This window comes from Argentina silus (assembly GCF_951799395.1).
Source record: "Argentina silus genome assembly, chromosome: Y".
NCBI classification, from domain to species: domain Eukaryota; kingdom Metazoa; phylum Chordata; class Actinopteri; order Argentiniformes; family Argentinidae; genus Argentina; species Argentina silus.
In genome coordinates this window covers 3,344,108-3,367,773 of record NC_139654.1, presented here as the reverse complement: position 1 = coordinate 3,367,773, position 23,666 = coordinate 3,344,108, and the positions used below count along the sequence as shown (strand labels likewise).

The 23,666-nt window shown below is 44.9% G+C and overlaps 1 long non-coding RNA gene across 1 annotated transcript; it reads left to right on the top strand.

Moving 5' to 3' along the window:
- Nucleotides 1–21,451: 21,451 nt before the first annotated feature.
- On the top strand, nt 21,452–23,127 carry LOC310823957. Its single transcript, XR_014554989.1, has 3 exons — nt 21,452–22,350; nt 22,461–22,763; nt 22,992–23,127. It is a non-coding gene; the product is annotated as an uncharacterized lncRNA (long non-coding RNA).
- The last annotated feature ends 539 nt before the right edge of the window (nt 23,128–23,666 follow it).

Sequence of the window (23,666 nt, the reverse complement as noted above, 5' to 3'; positions counted from 1 at the left end):
CTACTAGACCCCCCGGCTTCCCGACCATCTGCTCGTCTGACTACCGCCTGCCTGCCGAACCCCCTGCTCGTCTGACTACCCGCCTGCCTGCCGAACCCTGGACCGACCCACGACTACTCTTTTGGATTATCTTTCTCTCCCCTACCCCTTTTCCCCCTCTATTATTAAATACGCCTTTGGGTTAAACCCCACCATCTCTGAGCGCAGTCATTTGGTTCCGCTGATGTTCCAGTGTAACAACTCTTACCCTATAGCATTCCTATAAACTGTACATACTGTATCTTCACTTATACACACTGTTCTTATACTATATACTACTGCTATTCTGTACATATCTGTCTATACTGTTCATAATGCACATACCCTTATTTTTGACTCATCTTAGAATGCTACTGTTAATACACTGCACACATCTGTACATACTGTACATATCTGTTTTTACTGTTCATACTGCATTCCATATTTATTCTGCTTATTTACTCTACTTATAATAATACTGTTAATACATATACTGCTTATACTGCACCACTTATACTGTTCATATACTGCTTATACTGTTCAAACTGCATTCTATATTTATTCTGCTTATACTGTTACTGTTAATACATATACTGCTTATACTGCAATACTTAAACTGCTCATATACTGCTTATACTGCACTACCTGTATATATTGTTCACATTGCACTTTTCTGCTTTTTTTGCACTTCTGGTTAGACGCTAACTGCATTTCGTTGTCTCTGTACTTGTACTTTGCACAATGACAATAAAGTTGAACCTAATCTAATCTAATCTAATGCAGTAAGAATGTACAGTAGACGTCAATCAAAGCTATTTTCCATTGTAAACTGGCAGATGAAGCCAGCTCAGCATGAATATGGAGGCCAGGTCAGATTGACTCTGGACCGTAACTGTTAATATCAGATGACACATCATAGTCACAGTACCCTCTCTTCCTGGTTAATAATCAACAACAACATGTACACTTACACAACTTTTAATGCTCACTATCATAGCTCACACTACACTACACTACACTACACTACACTACACTACACTACACCACACCACACCACACCACACCACACACTAAAACACTACATAACACAACACAACACAACACACAACACACAACACTTAAACACGACACAACACAACACAACACAACACAACACCACACAACACCACAAGTAAACTTTTCCAGCAAGGTTGCTAATCAACAAGAACCATAAACAGTTATATGATTTTCCCCCCCCTCTCTCCCTCCCTACCTCTTCTCCCCATCCAATCTCTCTCTCTCTTTCTCTTTCCCTCTTTCTGTCTTTTTCTCTCTTTCCCTCCATACCCCCTTCTCTCCCTCTACCTCCCCCCCTCTCTCCCTCTTTCCCTACCTCCCTTCCTCTCTCACTCCCTCTTTCTCCCTCCCTCCCTCTCTCCCTCCCTACCACCCTCTCTCCCTCCTTCACTCACTCTCTCTCTCTTTCTCTCCCTCTCTCTCTCTCTTCCTCCCTTTCTCCCTCCCCCCCTCTCTCCCTCCCTACCTCTTCTCCCCATCCAATCTCTCTCTCTTTCTCTTTCCCTCTTTCTGTCTTTTTCTCTCTTTCCCTCCCTACCCCCTTCTCTCCCTCTACCTCCCCCCCTCTCCCTCTACCTCCCACCCTCTCTCCCTCTCTCCCTACCTCCCTTCCTCTCTCCCTCCCTCTTTCTCCCTCCATCCCTCTCTCCCTCCCTACCTCCCACTCTCCCTCCTTCACTCGCTCTCTCTCTCTCTTTCTCTCCCTCTATCTCTCTCTCTCTCTGTCACAATCTCTCTCTCTCTTTCTTTCACTCCCCTCCCTTTCCTCCCTCCCTCCTTCCTCTTGCTCTCCCTCCGTGCCTCTCTCTCCCTCCGTGCCTCTCTCTCCCTCCCCCCTCTCTCCATCCCATCTCTCTTCCTCCCTCCCTACCTCTCTCTACTACTCTCCCTCCCTCTCTCCCTCTATCCTCTCCCTCCCTCTCTCCCTCCATCCTCTCCCCCCCTCTCTCTCCATCCTCTCCTTCCCTCCCCTTCCTATCTCCCTCCCTCCCTCTCTTCCTCCTCTCCCTCCCTCTCTGCCTCCCTCCCATCTCTCTCTCCCTCTCTCCCTCCCTCTCTCCCTCCCTCCCTCACTCCCTCTATCCCTCCGTCTGGCACCAACAACTATGCCACGTTCAAAGTCACTTAAATCACCTTTCTTCCCCATTATGATGCTCGGTTTGAACTTCAGCAGGTCGTCTTGACCATGTCTACATGCCTAAATGCATTTAGTTGCTGCCATGTGATTGGGTTAGAGTTAGCAGTTGAACAGGTGTACCTAATGAGGTGGCCGGTGAGTGTATATATAATATGGAGGCCAGGTCAGTTTGACTCTGGACCGTAACTGTTAATATCAGATGATACATCATAGTCATAGTACCCTCTCTTCCTGGTTAATAATTAACAACAACATGTACACTTACACAACTTTTACTGCTCAGTATCATAGCTCACTACACACAACACTACACTGCACTACACACAACTACACACACAACACTACACTACACTACACCACACCACACTACACTACACTACACAACACCACACAACACACAGCACTACACTACACACCACTACACACACAACACTACACACACAACACTACACTACACACCACACCACAACACTACACACCACACAACAATACACTACACAACACAACACAACACAACACCACACCACACCACACCACAACATTACACAGAACACAACACAACAAAACACCACAAGTACACTTTTCCAGCAGACCACACTCTCCCTGGTTAATGATCAACAAGAACCATAAACAGTTATATGATTTTTACTGCTCAGGATCACAGTTCACACAACACAACACTCACAGTGAACATTTCCATCACAGTTCAATCTTGTTAAATATGATGATTCATCAACAAGAGAGTTTCTCACGTTTCTCTTCTTCTGGCTTGGTTGTGGACACACGTTGGAGCTCATCCCTTAGCTGTTACACAGGAGAGTGTCCCTGCTCCGTGATTCCCAGTCACCCCTTAGAGACTTGGTACTCGACTCCTTAGTCTCCAACAGCAGCCATCGTCTCCAGAGTAAAGAGAAAACAGAGCTTTGCTGCCTAACTGATCATTCTGGTCCTTTTAGATTGGTCGTCTGCAGTTCTCCACTCTGTCTGTCAGTCAGGACTAAAGACAGTCTGATGGCTGCTGTCTGACTGAGAGGTTAGTCTGAGACTGAACTTCGCTACTGATGACAGACACGGAGGACAGATCAGGTGAGTTACCTGTCAATGTGTGACCATGGGAGGGGTGGGGCAAAATATTTCTTATCCAATGAAATGATCGTGTGTGTGAATAATTCTGAGGAGGTGTCAGGTTGCAGAAGGCAGGGAAACTGGCAGTCACTCAATTCTGTTATGTGATCAAGACGTAGCCTCACCCACCCACAGTTCTACTTCCTTATCACCCATCATGTAGCTTGGAGCACCAAGGGATCAGATCATAAAGTGGAAAAAATGAAAACTATGTTGATTAACTAAAGAACCTTGAAAATACAATTTGATCAGTTTGATTTGTAGTTCTAGTTTTATAGTTTTATCTGCAGTCCTGGTTTTATAGTTTGATCTGTAGTCCTACTTGTATCTGTAGTCCTAGTATTATAGTTTGATCTGTAGTCCTGGTTTGATCTGTAGTCCAAGTTGTATAGTTTGATCTGTAGTCCTAGTATTATAGTTTGATCTGTAGTCCTACTTGTATAGTTTGATCTGTAGTCCAACTTCTATCTGTAGTCCTAGTTGTATAGTTTGATCTGTAGTCCTAGTTTGATCTGTAGTCCTAGTTTTATATGTAATCCTAGTTTTATCTGTATTCCTAGTTTGGTCTGTAGTCCTAGTATTATAGTTTGATCTGTAGTCCTGGTTTGATCTGTAGTCCTAGTTGTATAGTTTGATCTGTAGTCCTAGTATTATAGTTTGATCTGTCGTCCTAGTTGTATAGTTTGATCTGTAGTCCTCGTCTTCTGGGTATGTTTGTCTCTGGCATGGACTGGGGAGTTTGTCAGGGTCAAGAGAAAATTATTACATTTGTTGAGTTGGTCGTGACATCAGAGGAAGCTTCTTCCCTGCGGCTGTCACCCTACTGAACTCCAACTCTGCACCTAAGTGACAACCTACCAACTAACCCCTACACCCCCCCCCCCTCCGGACAATTGTACTACTCTTACCCTATAGCATTCCTATAAACTGTACATACTGTATCTTCACTTATACACACTGCTCTTATACTATATACTACTGCTCTTCTGTACATATCTGTCTATACTGTTCATAATGCACATACCCTTATTTTTTACTAATCTTATAATGCTACTGTTAATACACTGCACATATCTGTACATACTGTACATATCTGTTTTTACTATTCATACTGCATTCCATATTTATTCTTCTTATTTAGTCTACTTATAATAATACTGTTAATACATATACTGCTTATACTGCACCACTTATACTGCTCATATACTGCTTATACTGTTCATACTGCATTCTATATTTATTCTGCTTATAAAGTTACTCTTAATACATATACTGCTCATATACTGCACTACCTGTATATATTGTTCACATTGCACTTTTCTGCTTTTTTTGCACTTCTGGTTTAACGCTAACTGCATTTCGTTGTCTCTGTACTTGTACTCTGCACAATGACAATAAAGTTGAACCTAATCTAATCTAATCTAATCTAATGCAGTAAGAATGTCCAGTAGACGTCAATCAAAGCTATTTTCCATTTTAAACTGGCAGATGAAGCCAGCTCAGCCTGAATATGGAGGCCAGGTCAGTTTGGCTCTGGACAGTAACTGTTAATATCATCAGATACATCATAGTCATAGTACCCTCCCTTCCTGGTTAATAATCAACAACAACATGTACAGTTACACAACTTTTACTGCTCAGTATCATAGCTCACACACTACTACACTACACTACACAACACACCACACCACACTAAAACACACCACACCACACCACACCACACCACACCACACCACACAACACAACACAACACACAACGCAACAAACCACACTATACACTTTCTCTGTCTTTTTCTCCCTCTCCCTACCTCTCTTCCTCCCTCTTCATCCCTCCGTCCCTCTCTCCCTCCCTACTTCCCTCTCTCCCTCCTTCACTCGCTCTCTCTCTCTCTTTCTCTCCCTCTCTCTCCCTCCCTACCTCTTCTCCCCATCTAATCTCTCTCTCTCTTTCTCTTTCTCTCTTTCTGTCTTTTTCTCTCTTTCCCTCCCTACCCCCTTCTCTCCCTCTACCTCCCCCCTCTCTCCCTCTACCTCTCACCCTCTCTCCCTCCCTCTTTCTCCCTCCCTCTCTCTCTCCCTCTCTACCTCCCTCTCTCCCTCCTTCACTCGCTCTCTCTCTCTTTCTCTCCCTCCCTCTCTCTCTCTCTCTCTCTCTCTCTTTCTCTCCCTCCCTCTCTCTCTCTCTCTCTGTCACAATATCTCTCTCTCTTTCTTTCACTCCCCTCCCTTTCCTCCCTCCCTCCCTCCTCTTGCTCTCCCTCCGTGCCTCTTTCTCCATCTGTACCTCTCTCTCCCTCCCTCCTCTCTCCATCCCATCTCTCTTCCTCCCTCCCTACCTCTCACTCCCTCTCTCCCTCCATCCTCTCCCTCGCTCCCCCCTCTCTCTACCTCCCTCTGTCCCTCCATCCTCTCCCTCCCCTTCCTATCTCCCTCCCTCTCTCCCTCCTCTCCCTCCCTCTCTGCCTCCCTCCCTTCTCTCTCTCCCTCCCTCTATCCCTCCCTCTCTCCCTCCCTCCCTCCTCTCTCTCATTCTCTCCCTCCCTCCTTCCCTCCCTCCCTCCCTCACTCCCTCTATCCCTCCGTCTGGCACCAACAACTATGCCACGTTCAAAGTCACTTAAACCACCTTCAGCAGGTTGTCTTGACCATGTCTACATGCCTAAATGCATTGAGTTGCTGCCATGTGATTGGCTGATTAGATATTTGCGTTAAAGAGCAGTTGAACAGGTGTACCTAATAAAGTGGCCGGTGAGTGGATATATATATATAAAATATGTATAATATAAAAATAAAAAAAAAGAATATTTTTGTGACCTATCCCTTTAATGCAGTAAGAATGTACAATAGACGTCAATAAAAGCTAGTTTTATTGTTTTTTACTTAGTTGACTCAACCATTGAACCTGTTAAAGAGTTGTGCTTGTGCATTTTAACATTATTGTAGCAACCGCAGCGCTCACAACGCCACTGTCTGTCACAACACAACACAACACACAACGCAACAAACCACACTATACACTTTCTCTGTCTTTTTCTCCCTCTCCCTACCTCTCTTCCTCCCTCTTCATCCCTCCGTCCCTCTCTCCCTCCCTACTTCCCTCTCTCCCTCCTTCACTCGCTCTCTCTCTCTCTTTCTCTCCCTCTCTCTCCCTCCCTCCCTACCTCTTCTCCCCATCTAATCTCTCTCTCTCTTTCTCTTTCTCTCTTTCTGTCTTTTTCTCTCTTTCCCTCCCTACCCCCTTCTCTCCCTCTACCTCCCCCCTCTCTCCCTCTACCTCTCACCCTCTCTCCCTCCCTCTTTCTCCCTCCCTCTCTCTCTCCCTCTCTACCTCCCTCTCTCCCTCCTTCACTCGCTCTCTCTCTCTTTCTCTCCCTCCCTCTCTCTCTCTCTCTCTCTCTCTCTTTCTCTCCCTCCCTCTCTCTCTCTCTCTCTGTCACAATATCTCTCTCTCTTTCTTTCACTCCCCTCCCTTTCCTCCCTCCCTCCCTCCTCTTGCTCTCCCTCCGTGCCTCTTTCTCCATCTGTACCTCTCTCTCCCTCCCTCCTCTCTCCATCCCATCTCTCTTCCTCCCTCCCTACCTCTCACTCCCTCTCTCCCTCCATCCTCTCCCTCGCTCCCCCCTCTCTCTACCTCCCTCTGTCCCTCCATCCTCTCCCTCCCTCCCTCCCTCCCCTTCCTATCTCCCTCCCTCTCTCCCTCCTCTCCCTCCCTCTCTGCCTCCCTCCCTTCTCTCTCTCCCTCCCTCTATCCCTCCCTCTCTCCCTCCCTCCCTCCTCTCTCTCATTCTCTCCCTCCCTCCTTCCCTCCCTCCCTCCCTCACTCCCTCTATCCCTCCGTCTGGCACCAACAACTATGCCACGTTCAAAGTCACTTAAACCACCTTCAGCAGGTTGTCTTGACCATGTCTACATGCCTAAATGCATTGAGTTGCTGCCATGTGATTGGCTGATTAGATATTTGCGTTAAAGAGCAGTTGAACAGGTGTACCTAATAAAGTGGCCGGTGAGTGGATATATATATATAAAATATGTATAATATAAAAATAAAAAAAAAGAATATTTTTGTGACCTATCCCTTTAATGCAGTAAGAATGTACAATAGACGTCAATAAAAGCTATTTTCCATTTTAAACTCACAAATAAAGCCAGCCTGAATATGGAGGCCAGGTCAGTTTGAATCTGGACCGTAACTGTTAATATCATCTGATACATCATAGTCATAGTACCCTCCCTTCCTGGTTAATAATCAACAACAACATGTACACTTACACAACTTTTACTGCTCAGTATCATAGCTCACACCACACCACACCACACCACACTACACACCACTACACACCAGGGCCGGTTCTAGGAATGCACATATGAGGGGGCAGTCAGAAATGTGAAGGGGGCATTATGCGTACACATCATGTGCCAGCACTTTTTTTTTATAACAGTGTTTTCTTCACAGCATGGGCTGTTAGCTGTGTGTCCAGCCCTCAACCTGGAGAAGTGGATTGCACTCTGTCAGGCCTCTACCCTAAGACCTGTCCAACTTGGGTGTCCCACCTGAAGACTAAAGCTCCTGCTGGTATAGCTCTTAGGGTCACTGAGGCACACAAACCCCCTGACCACAATAAGGTGGCAATCCCTTATGGGGAAAACTGAAAAATAAAAAGTAAAATAAAATATCCTTCATCCAGATTTTAACAACCAACAACATAACATTTATCTTAGCGTTAAAAATCTTACATAACATAACATTAATCTTAGCGTCTTTGCTTCACGTGCATCTGGGAGAATATGCAAATTAAGGTGACTTAATTTGGGTCAAATCTAGGGGTAACCTGTAATTCGATACTCATGGACAAATCTCGCCAAAGGGGTATCCTATGTGTAATTCGACACTCATGGCCCTTAGTTCTGATTTGTTCATCGGACATGGACTTGAACGTAATACTTTATTTGGCTTTACAGGAATTTGTTTAGCACTTATTATAGCCTACTGCAATATATGTAATACTAGCCTAATTGCACAGCTCATGTAAGTGACAGATCATGACAAATTTAAGTGTGCTTACAAAACAATAGCATTACACAAATAAATAAATTCTACACCGTTATTATATAACATTTTATATAGCTAATCCAGCCGGCATAGAACGATATAGAATAGACAGTGACAAAAAAAAAAATTAATACACAAGAAATACGCTATTATTTGGTACTTGATTTTTTATTTTATTCTTTACAGAATATTCGCATATGATTTACTTGAGAGAAAATAATGTCTTGTCAGCTGTCAGTTTCAAGACTGAAGTGTCGTATGACGTTGAGTTTCCATAGAGTGTATCAGCAAATTAACGCGTTGAGACTGGTTCAAACGTAGGCACATACGAGGCGAGCTGAGTAACAAAACACTAGTTTTATTGTTTTTTACTTAGTTGACTCAACCATTGAACCTGTTAAAGAGTTGTGCTTGTGCATTTTAACATTATTGTAGCAACCGCAGCGCTCACAACGCCACTGTCTGTCTGGTCACATAATGTTAGCTAACAGGGGGGAAAAGAGCCAAACCAAATGGATCGTTCACCAAAAAGAATCGGTTCCCTACGTTCACCAAAGAGAGCCGTTCAAAAAGAGCCATTCGTTCGCGAACGACCCATCTCTAGTCCTCAGTCTGTTACATGCAGCGGACAGTGTCTAGTCTGTGCTTGTGTGACTTGAGAAACACTCCCACTGGGGAAAAAACAGCAGACTATTCCCCAGTTGACTGCACAAATATATATGGATGTTATATTAACTTTTGTTTTCGGTGTTGTTAATTATTAGTTATCTCACGGGTCGCTACGACGCATAGTGAACACAGCTGGTAAGATCATTGGTGCCCCACTCCCTTCCCTGCAAGACACCTACTCCACCCGCCTCACCCGAAAAGCTACCTCGATTGTGAGCGACGCAAGCCACCCCGCACACAGACTGTTCAGCCTCCTTCAGGTATAGGAGCCTCCGTGCCCACACCACCAGACTCATGACAAGCTTCATACCCCAAGCTGTCAGGAAGCTAAATTCTCTCCCCTCACCCCCCCCAGCCACATCCTCCAGGCTGCCAGGAAGCTGAAACCCCCCCCCAACCCTTCAGCCCCCCCCCCCCTAAAAACACTACTCTGGACAATCTACCGATCTATTGCACTATTAGTATTACCAGCATTTGTAATTTACTGTATTAACTGTCTTTACTGACTGTTTTGTTTTGCACTGTTTAAATTATTTTATTGTCTGTCATTGAATGTTTCACTTTTAGTATGTCTTGTCTTATCTGTTGTGCCTGGGCACTTTATCTGTCTCACCGTGGGAGAGTAAGAAACGTCCTCTCGATTCCTTTGTATGTCTTGACATGTGAAGAATTGACAATAAAGCCACTTTGACTTTGACTTTGACTTTGACTTTAGTGGAGTTTTAGCTGCTTCCTCAAAGTCTTAACCGCTCTGTCTGGAAACCTGACACCACAGTCAGGCTGCTCTTGGCTCATTTGCATACTAACAGTGATTGGATGTTTACGGAGGGCTGAGGGGGCAGGGGAGAGGGGCGATCTCTGCTGACTGCAGGCTGTGTGAAGACACGCTGCACGGAGATGAGAGATGAGGGGAAGCATTTAACTTGTGCTTTTTTCGGCGGATTTTTCACTTCTAAATTTTTGATTTGAGGGGGCAGGCCATTTGTTTGAGGGGGCGTTGCCCCCTCTTGCCCCTGCGTAGAGCCGGCCCCGCTACACACGCAACACTACACTACACCACACTACACTACACTACACTACACAACACAACACACACAACACACCACACTAAAACACTACACACCACACCACACCAAACACAACACAACACTACACACCACACACAACAGAACACAACACAACGCAACACAACAAACCACACTATACACCACAACACAACACAACACAACACAACACACAACACAACGCAACACAACAAACCACACGAAACACTTTCTCTGTCTTTTTCTCTCTCTCCCTCTACCTCCCACCCTCTCTCCCTACCTCCCTTCCTCTCTCCCTCCCTCCCTACCTACTTCTCTCCCTCCTTCACTTGCTGTCTCTCTCTCTTTCTCTCTCTCTCCCTCCCTCTCTCCCTCCCTCCTTCTCTCCCTCCCTACTTCTTCTCCCCATCCAATCTCTTTCTCTCTCTCTCTCTCCCTCCCTCCCTCCCTCCCTCTCTCCCTCCCCACCTCTTCTCCCCATCCAATCTCTTTCTCTCTCTCTCTTTCCCTCTTTCTGTCTTTTTCTCTCTCCCTCCCTACCCCCCTCTCTCCCTCTACCTCCCCCCCTCTCTCCCTCTACCTCCCACCCTCTCTCCCTCTCTCCCTACCTCCCTTCCTCTCTACCTCCCTCTTTCTCTCTCCCTCCCTCTCTCCCTCCCTACCTCCCTCTCTCCCTACCTCCCTTCCACTCTCTCTCTCTCTTTCTCTCCCTCCCTTTCTCTCTCTCTCTGTCACAATCTCTCTCTCTCTTTCTTTCACTCCCCTCCCTTTCCTCCTCTTGCTCTGGTTAATTATTAACAACAACATGTACACTTACACAACTTTTACTGCTCAGTATCATAGCTCACACCACACAACACTACACTATACAACACTACACTACATTACACTACATTACACTAAAATACACTACACTACACAACACAACACAACACAACACAATACTAAACTACACACCACTACACACCACACCACGCAACACAACACACTAAAACACTACACAACACACACAACACTACGCACCACAACACTACAAACCACACTACAGAACACATAACACCACAACACTACACAGATCACAACACAACACAACACCACAAGTACACTTTTCCAGCAGAGCACACTCTCCCTGGTTAATGATCAACAAGAACCATAAACAGTCATATGATTTTAACTGCTCAGGATTACAGTTTACACAACACAACACTCACAGTGAAGATTTCCATCACAGTTCAATTTTGTTAAATATGATGATTCATCAACAAGAGAGTTTCTCACGTTTCTCTTCTTCTGGCTTGGTTGTGGACACACGTTGGAGCTCATCCCTTAGCTGTTACACAGGAGAGTGTCCCTGCTCCGTGATTCCCAGTCACCCCTTAGAGACTTGGTACTCGACTCCTTAGTCTCCAACAGCAGCCATCGTCTCCAGAGTAAAGAGAAAACAGAGCTTTGCTGCCTAACTGATCATTCTGGTCCTTTTCGATTGGTCGTCTGCAGTTCTCCACTCTGTCTGTCAGTCAGGACTAAAGACAGTCTGATGGCTGCTGTCTGACTGAGAGGTTAGTCTGAGACTGAACTTCTCTACTGATGACAGACACGGAGGACAGATCAGGTGAGTAACCTGTCAATGTGTGACCATGGGAGGGGTGGGGCAAGTTCATTTCTACTCCTAACCCTAACCCTAACCTTAACCTCATTTCTACTCCTAACCCTAACCCTAACCCTAACCCTATCCCTATACCTAACCCTAACCCTAACCTCATTTCTACTCCAAACCCTAACCCTAACCCTATCCCTAACCCTAACCCTAACCCTAACCTCATCTCTACTCCTAACCCTAACCTCATTTCTACTCCAAACCCTAACCCTAACCCTATCCCTAACCCTAACCCTAACCCTAACCTCATCTCTACTCCTAACCCTAACCCTAACCCTAACCTCACTTCTACTCCTAACCCTAACCCTAACCCTATCCCTATCCCTATCCTCATTTCTACTCCAAACCCTAACCCTAACCCTAACCCTAACCTCATTTCTACTCCTATCCCTAACCCTAACCTCATTTCTACTCCAAACCCTAACCCTAACCCTAACCCTTGCCAAACAATTTGGTATTCTAGTAACAAAGGCCAAGAAAATATTTCCCTATGCAGAAATATTTATTCCACTGATTCAGATCTCAGAGCGACAAGACCATGACGTTCAGGTGTTGGCACGTGGGGTCAATTTGTTCATCGGGGATAGGTATAGGGTGTTAAAGGGCGTGAAGGACAGTGATTTTAAAGTGCAAAGGGACAGAGTACACTGTACAAAAACAACAGCTTCTTTGATTTTTGATGGTTGGATGGAGCAATTAAACTACCCAGGGGGATACCGAGAATTCTCACCCCCACGGGATCCAATATTTTAAACTTGTCCCTATATATGTGTGTCTTTCCCTTCATTCTGGTTCTATCCTCTGAAGAAGACATATGGTGGCCAGCGCCACAAACCCTGTCTGTTTTTATTGAATACTTTTAACATTGGCCCTCCATTTTAATATAAATAATATTTTTTCTGGGAGCTCTATCCCAGAGAAGCCTACTCAGTTGGGGGAATCGTTTATAGGGTAGGTTACATTTTATAATGGAGGTGACCGTTTTGTGGAATGTTTTTTCATGGAGTTGATTTCCAGTGGGATATTTTTATATTTACTTTCTTAATTGTGATGTGGTTGGCCTGGGAATTGTGGAGATTTATTGGAATTGTTTGGTGTTCCACAACCAGGTCGCCAATTAATTATAGCAGCCTATAGGAGAAATAAAAACCTGAAAGATCAATTGGTGCAGGCATCTTTAAGGACCGAACGACGTGATCCGTTACAGTCACATTTTAAAGTGAATCAATTTATCACAAATAAATATTTTTGTGAACCACAGGTCTGGATCACTGTATTCGCTCCATGAAAATCGCTGAACCGCGAAATCGCCAATTCACAAATCTTGAAAAGTAAACAGAAGAAAAAAGAGATTAGTTTGTGTGCCAGTGCATTCCTGCCTAGGCAGATGTTTTATGATTCCCCTTACCTGACCGGCCAGCGCCACAAACCCTATCTGTTTTTATTGAATACTTTTAACATTGGCCCTCCATTTTAATATAAATAATATTTTCTCTGGGAGCTCTATCCCAGAGAAGCCTACCCAGTTGGGGGAATCGCTTATAGGGTAGGTTACATTTTACAATGGAGGGACCGTTTTGCAGAATGTTTTTTTTCATGGAGTCGATTTCTAGTAGGATATTTTTATATTTACTTTTTGTGATATGGTTGGCCTGGGAATTGTGGAATTGATTGGAATTGTTTGGTGTTCCACAACCAGGTGGCCAATTAGTCGTTTGGTCGATTTTTAGTAGCTCCGCCCTACCCCATGGCACTTACCCAATAGGGATCCTTCTTTTTGCCTCCACCCCCTTTGTTCCCTATATATGTGTGTCTTTCCCTTCATTCTGGTTCTATCCTCTGAAGAAGACACATGGTGTCGAAACGTTAGGAGCTCATTTCAACCTTTTAATCTTTTAACCTTTTAAATCTTTCTACTGACTCTTTTTAATTCTGGATCTTTTATGATCCCTACTTACGTTTTAAATTTACTGGTTTCCCCCGTATTACCTGAATTTATTTGCACAATTGCAGCACTTTATTAAAGCATAATTTGCACATTGGGGAGTCTGGGCATTGGTAGCTCACTCCTTTAGGGGTATATTTTTAATTACCCCCTTTTGGTTTGTTTTACACAGTGTGGTTTTTATTTTGCTGTGTTTTTGCACATTGTTTTACACAGTGTGGTTTTTATTTTGCTGTGTTTTTGCACATTTGAATTTATTTTGCACTTGTTTATTTTGAGTGGCCCCCCTGCAGGGGTTACCAGCCCCCCATTGGCTTGGTGCCTAGGGAGGAGGGAATACATTTATTTTACCCTCCTCCTTTGGACAGAGTGATGTTTTTAATCGTATCTTTTAATTGTGCAAATTGGGGAAACTATAAGAAAATCCAGTCAGTTTTTTGTGTGTCCCCCCTATTTATTTCCTTGTTTTTAAATGTTAACAGAAGCACTTTATTTGTTTTACTCTGGCACTTAATTCCAGCTGTCCCTGTTTTGCACTTTATTGTTGATTCAATCTCTGTTCATGGAACAGAGATTGAGACCGTCTAATTGGGTGAGAAGAGGGGGGAGAGGGAGTGAGAGAAGGGTTTCTCCCAATATTCCACCTGGGGTAAAGAAAAACAATAATGGTGGGCCTGACACCGCTCGACATGGTGTGCCCAGCCTGCAGAAGAGGTATTTTACACTCCTGCAGGCCATCCACCATGCTGAGGTGGTGGAACGATCAGAGCGATCTGGGACCTTTCCGGTGGGGATTATGCGCCAGGTGAACAAATTAACATCGTTCATCAAGCCGTCATCTCCTAATGCGTATACCGCGGGGAGGGTAAAGGCCAACACTGATCGGTGGATGGAACAGAATCTCTCCATCCTTAAACATCATTACGATGCAGTGTAGGCTGGGGGGCTCGAGTCCCTTCCCCCATTTGAGCAGGTGGCATTGGAGAAGGCCATCGCCTATGGCCGAGCCAGATACAAGAACAGGCTGACTGGCACCTCCATTGTCGCCTTGACATCGCTCGTGGGGGGGCTGGGCCCCCTATACGGGAGCCGGGGTCAGTTATGGATTTGAGGGAGTGGCCTCCACTTCCGACCCCTTCTGGCCCTGGCCCTCCCTTTTGGACTGGGGGTCCGGGATTGCTCACCGGGCCATTCTGCCCTACTCCTGGGCCTGACCCCAACCCTAACCCTGGCCCCAACCTTAACCCTAACCCTAACCCCAACCCTAACCTTAACCCTAACCCTAACCCCAGCCCTAACCTTAACCCTAACCTTAACCCTAACCCATGGAAGAAGGGTCAACATGTTTGGAACCATGTTTACCCTAATCCTAACCCTAACCTTAACCCTAACCCCAACCCTAACCTCAACCCTAACCCTTACCCTGGCCTTGGCCCCGACCCTAACCCTGATCCGAAACCGAACCCCGGACCTAGCCCTGACCTACGCCCTAACCCTGGCCTTCGCCTTCTGCCGAGCTCCCACCCCCTCCTTACCCCCAACACTGCCACTTGCCCTGTTTCCATTATGGGAGTGGAAACATTTGAGGGGCCTAACACCCGGGGGAGAGTCCAGACTCTCACAGCAGAGATCCATCATGCTCAAAGCCCCTTACCATCGGAGGAGGGTCTGGACTTTCATCCTAATTTCTATCTGGATCTGCCTGATTCGAGCCTTGAGGAGGAATCTTCCCCTCGGGGAGCAAATGGAAAGCCCCTTGTGGTGGGGGCCAAATTTAGATCCAATGTGGCAGTGGCCATCTCTGAGTCCATTGACTCCAGCTCCCAACCTGAGTCAGGAATGGGTCACCGTCCTGTAGATACAGGAGTGACCCAGAGAGGAGATGGACCGGGTGGGCTCGGTGCATCTGAGGACACTATGCAGCCCTCCCCACGGGGGCCCAATAGACACCCGAACCACTCCAATGATGAGGGGAAGAGGGAGTGGTCATTGACGGTGGAGAGGCCTGTGCTGGTGATAGGGGACTCCAATTTAGCCAACCTTCCCCGGTGTAACAGCCCACTGGTGCAGGTTGACAGTTTCCCGGGGGCCCGCATTTTCCACCTGACGGGAATCCTCTGGAGGCTGTCCCCCTGTGTAGAGACGCAGAAGGTGATCCTTTCGGTGGGCCTGAACAACTGTTTGAAGCTAAACAGTATAGATACCATTGCCAAACAATTTGGTATTCTAGTAACAAAGGCCAAGAAAATATTTCCCTATGCAGAAATATTTATTCCACTGATTCAGATCTCAGAGCGACAAGACCATGACGTTCAGGTGTTGGCACGTGGGGTCAATTTGTTCATCGGGGAGAGGTATAGGGTGTTGAAGGGCGTGAAGGACAGTGATTTTAAAGTGCAAAGGGACAGAGTACACTGGACAAAAACAACAGCTTCTTTGATTTTTGATGGTTGGATGGAGCAATTAAACTACCCAGGGGGGTACCGAGAATTCTCACCCCCACGGGATACAATATTTTAAACTTGTCAATTTTATATAATTTATCGAAGGCAGAGGAGACCCTCTTGGAAAGAGGCCTCCTGTTCATACCTACTCCGTTGGAGACTAATAGGCAGGGTCTTAGGAGAGACCTACACCAGTATCACAGGAGGTTGAAGCTGCTGGACCACTTTGGCTTCGAGTCTGGCGGCCCCCGAGAGCCCTTCACTTTACCCTCCAGCTGGGAACCTGGGGAGGATTTAACATCAGACCCCATTAGGGACCTAGTCGGGGGGGATGTGGGGGGCTTCGGGAGACTGTCTTTCCGGGTGCGTCCGGTCAGCAACCTTTCTAAGGAGGAGAGAAAAGCCCTAGAAAAATTAAAAACTAATAGAGATATAATAATTAAACCGGCAGACAAGGGGTCAAAGATTGTTATCTTAGATAAAACATCATATCTAATAGAGGCAAACAGACAACTTGAAAATAAAAAACATTACTTAACTTTGAAGGAGTCCATTCAGATGGAAACGCAGGTCCAAATCCGGGGAATCCTGGACGATCTGTGTAAAAAAGAAAAAATAACAAAAAAACAGAAGGTTTACCTATATGGGGAGGATCCTCCACGTCCAAGAAAACTTTATTTATTACCAAAAATTCATAAAGATCCAGTGACGTGGACAATCCCTAATAAAGTGCTCCCAGGAAGACCTATTGTGTCTGACTGTGGGAGCGAATCATGTAGGATTGCTGAATATATTGACTCTTTTCTTAATCCCTTGTCTCAAATTCATGATAGTTATATCAAAGACACATATGCCTTTGTTGACAAGCTTAAGACCGTAGAATTTCCACACGGCGCCATGTTATTTTCTATAGATGTAGATGCTCTGTACACTAATATTGATACTCACCTAGGACTCCAGGCTGTTCAGAATATTTTGGTAAGGCACCCAGATCCAAATAGACCGGATGCGGTTGTTGGAGTTGAGGTTGTTGGAGTTGGGTTTAACCAAAAATGACTTTGTATTTAATGATGAATATTATTTACAGATTCATGGTACGGCGATGGGGAAGAAGTTTGCTCCCGCCTATGCAAACATCTATATGGCTGAATTTGAGCGAACTGTCTTCCCCAAATGCCACAAACTGCCAACACTGTATCTGCGGTATCTGGATGATATTTTTGGAGTCTGGCCCCATGGGGAACCAGACTTTCGGAATTTTATGTCAACGCTCAACGAACACCATCCTTCCATAACATTTAAATATGAATTACATCCAGAGAAAATAAATGTTCTGGACACTGAGGTGTTTGTGGAGGATGGTGAGGATGGGAGGGTGGGTCTCGGGACGAGGGTCTATTTTAAGCCGACGGACACCCATGCTCTGCTGCACAGATCTTCTTACCATCCCAGGCATACCTACAGGGGGATTGTCAAATCCCAACTGATTAGGTTTCGCCAGATCTGTGTGGCGGAGGTGGATGTGCGTTCGGCGACTCGGACCCTCTTCCAGGCCCTGAGACCGAGGGGCTATAGCAGGACGTTCCTCCGTGGCATCCAAGTGGAGGTCCAGCAGATGTTTAGTGGGGGGAGTAAACCTGCAGAAGGGAGGGACGATAAACATCTGGTCCCTTTTGTTTCAACTTATGCACCGGCCGCCCTCGAATTAAATAAAATCGTTAAAGCCAATTTTAAAATAGCACAAACCAAAATAGACCCTCTCCGGGATTTTAGAATTATAGCAGCCTATAGGAGGAGTAGAAACCTGAAGGATCAGTTGGTGAAGGCATCTTTGGGGACCGAGCGACGGGATCCGTTGCAGTCGCATTTTAAAGTAAATTCATTTATCACAAATAAATATACTCATCTGAGTGCAGCAGTGCGGGAGGTCTTCCAGCTTGATTCGTCCAATTTGGTGTACGGCATTGAATGCAAAACCTGTAACAAATGGTATATTGGACAGACAAAAAATAGTTTACGTATGCGGCTGAAACAACATTTGTACAGTATAAGACAAACTACAAAGTCTACCGCAATCTACCTACATTTTAGAGATCATGGCTGGGAGAACCTCCTTATCACAGGCCTGGAAGCAGGGACGGCTTGGTCCGGAAAAAGGAGACTGTGGAGAGAAAGAATTTGGATTAATAAATTAAATACAGTCTATCCTAATGGGTTAAATGAAATATAAAAATATAAAAAAATATAAAATACTTACCTGGGAGTATGGTGAACGACATTGAGAGGGAATGACTAGCCATATTTTATTTTTATATGATATGTATGAAGTGAAATGTATGTAATTTATTGTATTGATTTTATGGTGTGTTTATGAACGAGCACCTATTTTTTAAAAGTACTTTATACATCTACTTTTTTATATATATATATATATATGGTGTACATTCCCTTCTTTTATGTCCCATTTCTCCTTAGGAATAATACATGAAATTATATAGTAACCTACAATTTTCCGGACCTAAAACGTACCTGTTTTTATTTTTCGCTCCATGAAAATTGCTGAACGGCGAAATCGCCAATCAACGAAGGTAAACAGAAGGTTTGTGTGCCAGTGCATTCCTGCTTAGGCAGACGTTTTATGATTCCCCTCACCTAACCCTAACCCTAACCCCTAACCCTAACCCTAACCCTAACCCTATCCCTATCCCTAACCCTAACCCAGCTACCCAGGTGCCACTTTTTACCATTTTCACAAACTTTTAGAAAAAAACCCAGTCCACCCACAGACTAGGGAGGTGGTTCTCTCGGTGGGCGTGAATAATAAGGACCATGACCCATACCGGACATCCCTAAAACAGCTAGCAGTTATGTACAAGGAGGCAAAAATCACATTTCCCAACGCTAACATATATGTCCCTGTCATCAACCACTCACCTTTCCTCACAGCACAACAGAAGCAGAGTCTGAAAAGCATAAATGGATATATTACATCACACTTCCCAACACTTCTAGAAATACATACAGATACATTCCATACAACACAGGATTTAATACATTGGACACCGGAAACAGCAGAACGTATCTTTACTCACTGGTGTAGACAGTTAAATTTACAGTAATTTCTACCCATAATTTGGACCATTGCAACTTCATCATTCTGCCCTCTTCTTGTAAACAACAACCGTCCTCCCCCCTCCCTCTCCCCCACACCACCCTTCCTCCCCCTTCCGATTTTATTACAGCACCCAATTCAAATATCATGAATTTATCAAAGTTATTTCACCCCACACAGACTGCAAAAGCTGCACAGGTGCAGCTTTTGGAGAGAGGCCTTACCTTTATTCCCCGCCCGGGTGGATTGGATCGGGGGGAATTTCAAAGGGACATTTATAGATACCATAGACGACTAAAACTACTGGACTATTTTCAGGACTCAGATAGGGATTATTATTTACCGTTCACTGACAGCTCCACCTGGGAACCTAAACTCTCTCAGGTGGACAGCAAAATACAAGGACTAATCAGGAGGGATAGAAGGACATTACATGACTACAATATACAAACAGACAGACAGGACAACCTTACCCCATCTGAACGTGAAGCCTTAAGGCAACTCAAGAATAACCCACACATAGTCATAAAACCCGCTGATAAAGGATCAAAAATAGTCATTTTAGACAAACACCAGTACACATACGAAGCCAATAGACAATTAGCCAATACCAAATATTATAAAAAAATAAAAGACAGCATACAACCACAGACACAGATAAGACTTAGGACCATCATAGACTCACTGTACAACAGACGGTACATTACGGCCAAACAACGTGACTTTCTTTATGGACCTGACAACCCACGACACAGACTTTTTTATTTATTACCAAAAATACATAAAGACTTAGACACTTGGACGGTTCCCTTTGAGATTCCCCCTGGCAGACCCATAGTATCGGATTGCAGTAGTGAATCTTACAACATAGCTCAGTACATTGATCACTATATCAACCCCTTATCCACCAGACACCCCAGTTACCTCAAGGACACTTATCATTTTCTAGATATTTTGAAACCTATGGTTCTCCCCTCTCACACATACATTTTTACAATAGATATTGACAGTCTGTATACGAATATAAACACAGGCATGGGTATACAGGCTGTCAAATCTGCATTCCAGACTTACCCTGACAGTAGCCGACCTGACAGGGACATTCTGGAATTATTAGAAATCAGTCTCAACAGCAACGACTTTTTATTTAATGACACTCATTATTTACAGATAGAGGGTACGGCTATGGGGAAGAAATTTGCACCTGCATATGCTAACATCTACATGGCTGAGTGGGAGAGAGGAGCACTGGCAAAGTGCCAACATCAACCTACTTTTTATTTCCGTTTCCTAGATGATATAATAGGAGCCTGGTCTCACAATCTGACTCTTTTTACAGAATTTATAGATACACTTAATTCACATCATCCATCTATAAAAGTAAAACACACTATACATGCCGAACACATTAATTTTTTGGACACTACAGTGTTTTTTAATTCCATTAGTTCAACACATAAAACATTACAAACCAAGGTTTATTTTAAACCGACGGACACCCATGCCTTATTAAACAAACAAAGTTATCATCCAAAACATACATTTAAGGGCATTGTTAAATCACAGATCATTAGATTCCATAGAATATCATCTAGACAAGAAGATTTTGACACAGCAATTCATACCCTTTTTCATGCACTCAGACAGAGAGGCTATTCAAAAAGATTTTTAAGGACCATTAAAAACACCACTTTGTTGGCCCTCTCTCCCATTCAGATAGCCCCCATGGCTCACCTCAATCCTAACCCTAACCACCCTGGCCCCAACCCTAACCCTAACCCTGACCCTGGCCCTGACCACAACCCTAACCCCAACCCCGGCCCTAACCCTAACCCTAACCCTAACCCTGGCCCTAACCCCAACCCTAACCCTAACCCTAACCCTAACCCTAACCCCGGCCCTAACCCTAACCCCAACCCTAACCCTAACCCCAAACCCAACCCTAACCCTAACCCTAACCCTAACCCCAACCCTAACCCTAACCCCAACCCTAACCGCCCAGGCCCTAACTCTAACCCGATTCTCCCCACCACCTCTGGCCCTCACTTTAGCACTCCAACCTTGAGGCCTACTCCTGACACAGTCAACCAGCAGAGGTCTCTGGTTCCCCTAGTTACACTTTTTTCAGATCAAACCAGGGCCCGTATCTCTAAAGAATTTTTGTGCAAAAAGTGGCTCCTAGCGGCCAAATTCTAAGAAAATTCTCAGAGGCATGACGTTTTCTTAGAATTTCCCCTAAAAGTGACACGAAAATCCCAGTTAATATAAAAGCTATTCCTCAAGAGTCCTAGCGCTTAAAAGGGCTCCTAAGGCGAGATCTGCTAAGAGCAGGGAAGAGGACTTTTAGTGGCTTAGGAGTTACCCTAAGCAGCTGCACAAAATGGCCAACAGAGGAGTCAGGAGAGATGTCCTGCAAACACTGGATGACAGGGAATTATTGAGACGCTACAGATTGGATCGTGCAGGAATCATGTTTGTGGTGGATCTCCTTAGAGATGCAATTACTTCACCAACTCGACGCCACAACGCTATTACACCGGAGAAGAAAGTAATCACAACCCTGAGGTATTTGGCAACAGGGAAAATGCAACAATGCAGCAGTGATGACTTCGGTCTGTCCCAATCCTCCGTCAGCAGAGTCATCACCCAAACACTGACAGCTTTGTCACAACCTAATATTGTGACACAATTTGTTTCATTCCCGCTGGATGCCCGCACTTTACACACACATAAAAGGGCATTTATGGACATTGCAGGATTCCCTGGCGTTGTGGGTGTAATTGATGGAACACATGTGAGAATAATTGCGCCATCAGAGGACGAGGCTGTCTTTGTTAACAGGAAGAATTTCCACAGCATCAATGTGCAAATAGTGTTCAATGCGGCCTGGAAGATTTTGGACATTGTGGCTAAATGGCCAGGCTCCACACATGATGCGAGAATGCTCTCCGAGAGTGGCATCAGACAGCTTTTTGAGAGACGCTATGTGCCAGCTAATTGCCACTTGTTAGGGGACAGTGGCTATCCATGCAAACCATGGCTCCTTACACCTTACCTCCAGCCACGCCAAGGGCCCCAACTAAACTATAACAGGTAAGCCAAACAATACAAAAATCATGGAAATGAAATGCAAGCAATATGTTAGAGCATCCAAGTAGTGCAATATTTCCATCAAATAATTAAAGGTCTGTATTCTATTGTAGGGCCCACAAGACAACAAGAGCGGTGGTGGAGCGTGGCATAGGCCAGCTTAAGAGGCGCTTTCATGTTCTCCACGGAGAGGTGCGGCTGAGGCCTGAAAAAGTCAGCAAAGTCATCATAGCCTGTGCAATATTACACAATATTTGCAAGGTTAGACAGATTGCAGAACCTCTGGAGGATGGCGATGAGGATGAGGATGGAGACAACGATGAGGATGGTGGTGAAGAAGATATTCACATTCCACAGGGGAACCTAGCCCAGAGTGGACTGCCTTACAGGGCAAACTTCACAAATTTACATTTCAGGCAAGCTGTAGCCCCATGTCATTTGAGAACTTGTGATGGTATTAAGAACTACCACAGTTTTACTGCACATCACCTGCAATTGTTAAATGCAAGACACAGAACACAATCTCTAAATGGTTTATTTTTTAGGTGTTCAATTTTAAGGCGGTAGTACTCCTCCTGAAGGGAAAGGACTTTTTTTTGTTGTTCAAACACATCAATTGTGAGTTGCAATCTTCTCTCCAGCAGGGATGCTGACGGAGCAGGTGCTGCGGATGGGAATGGTGTTTGATCCGCCGGGCTATCCTGAGTAGCAGCTGCAGATGGTTCAGGCGGCAAACTTGATGGGCCCGGTTCTTGTGATGGCTCCATGCTACAGAAATACATAGGCCTAGTTTAATTATTGTTTTGATTAAATTAATTTAATACAATGAGCATGGATAACACATGAAATGGCTTCTGCAATGAATAAACACTGTTGATATGAATAACCCTGTGTCCTACCTTTGCTGCATTTCAAGGGCCTGCATCATTGACGTGTCAATGCCTGTTGGCAGCCCGGTGACACTGACCTCAGAGTGTCCCAGGACTTGAAAGACAGTGTCGGCCACCTGGGACAGCCGCTTTGCAGGTGGTCCACCCCCTAGAAAGAAACAGTCAATGAACACAGTACTTAGGCATGTAAATTAACTTTGCCAGCAGGAGCAAGTTGCCAGATTATGTGGTAGGCCATAGTATTTTGCTCACCTGTGAGTGAGGATTCCCGCTTGTGTGCTGCAATCTCATATTTTGCCTTGGACTGCAGCACATACCACCTTTTCTCACAATCGTCGCCTGTCCGCACCACCAGTGGAAAAGAGGCATTGATTGTTTGGGATATTGTGTCCCAGGCGCGCCTCTTGCCTTGGCTAGTGACAGTTGGGC